Here is a 1,936-nt window from a genome sequence, read left to right as displayed (position 1 = left end):
GCATGGAGGGGTTGTTGGGGGGGGGGGGGAGATAAAATTAAATACCGAGATTTGTGGTAGTTCTTTTACACGTTCATCACAAAACGGAATAAATCGTTTCGTTTTCAAACAGATAACCTTTTTTCTCTTTTGTTTGTCCGCCTTTCCGTTGCTCGTCGGATGGCCGCGGAAAACGGGAGGGAATTATAAATATATAAATGCACAAAAAGTGCACAGAGGAGCTCATTTATCACTGTCGGACGTCAACGATCCTCTGAGCCTTTTATCGACGAGGCGAGCGCAAAACCAGAATCGTCCTTAGAGGAATTGTGACTACACAGTGCATATTCGCTTTGTGAGTATTGATGCGTGATTATTTTCAGCCATAAAAATCTAAAGAAATCACCACGAATTTAAATGTAGTGCTGGAATTTATTTTACGAGATGATTTATTCAGCATAAAAAAAATCTATTTTGCATTTTCACATATTTCAGTAGATTATTATTATTATTATGTTGCTTTAAATAGTTAACGCGGTGAGCGGGTCTGAATGTTTCGATATACAATTAAATATTGTTGTTTCGATTCCACATTTCACCTTATACGAGGCCCAAATTGCAACGCTGCACCTCCGAAAAAAAAACCGCCCACCCCAAAACACACGTGTGTGGCATCAATGATCTGAAATACCGGAAGCAAATAAAAAAGATGTTTTCTTTTATATTTTAACGTGTGAAATTAGAGTACTGTATCATCCCGACCTTTGAATCAAAAAAAATCTCGGCAACATAACGTTACGTAGGAATAAATAACTCCTTCATATTTTTTTAAAATGCCAACGGGTACGCTCGATATTTACTAAGGCGTGAGAGAGGCATCATTTAAAAAGCCAAATCCAGCGTGCAAACATTTCCCGGTATTCGCCATCTCGCACTATATGAGCGCCAACAGGCCCTAATTGGTTCGCCTCTGCAGACTGCGCGCAAGATAAATGCGTTGTGAAAGCTGCCGGAAATGTGCGCCTGTCTGTATGAAATATAGGTCAGCGCTGCAGCAAGCTGAATGCATGAACGATGCGTCACACGATTCCCAAACTCTACGTTTCACTGAATTGGAACCACAGTGCCGCGGTTGCTTAAGTATTTATTTCTTCCCAATCCTTAACTGCGCAAATGTATCACTCCGAAAAAAAAAAAAAAAAAGGCAAACGAAGGCGACTGTAACACCCCTCTTGCAAAAACATTCAAATAAGATAAATCACAATTCAATAAATATTCAGATAATTATAATAGCATCAGTTAATTAACGGGGGCTATGATTGTTGTTTTCATGCTCCATCCTTTGTCCGAGTCATCGTGGTCACTGGTCAGCAAAAACAAAACGTAACAAAACAAACAACCCCCCCCCCCCACACTCTCACATTTTAATCATTTGCTTTGGATGATTTGTAATTAGGCCCAAATCCATCACTGTCAAATCGTGTGCACTGAAAATTAGGCGGCCAAAGGCCAACTCTCAGAAGGCAGCAGTTTGCCCAGTTGAATGCAAACTACCGAGCCCAACCTCTGAAGTGCAAAAATATTCTTACCCTATAGTTTTCATTTCACAGTATCCGGATTCAAATAAATGTAAAAAAAATAAATAAATAAAATATAGCTATATTTTAGAAAGTGTGGACGTATGTGACCCCCAGCCCCCACACCTATGATTGAATTCCCTTCAGTACAATTTTTTTCTTTCATTAAAAAAGTGTCCTTAGCTTGTTTCTAAAATAAGCATGAGGCTGCTTGCAAAGGGAATGTTTGATTAAGTACACGAGGGAAAAAAATCTAATTCTATTGAATATCTCGAGACTACCAAGCATAATATATCCTCCACATTTATTCTGCCTGATAATAATTAATATAAGCAGTCTTTATATATTATGTTCAAAAACAACAAAAATACACTGATGCA

This window comes from Hippocampus guttulatus, chromosome 20 (genome assembly GCF_054856545.1).
Source record: "Hippocampus guttulatus isolate MCC_2025c chromosome 20, RoL_Hgut_1.0, whole genome shotgun sequence".
NCBI classification, from domain to species: Eukaryota; Metazoa; Chordata; class Actinopteri; order Syngnathiformes; family Syngnathidae; genus Hippocampus; species Hippocampus guttulatus.
The sequence above is the reverse complement of the archived record's forward strand: the minus strand, read 5'-3'. Positions refer to the sequence as shown.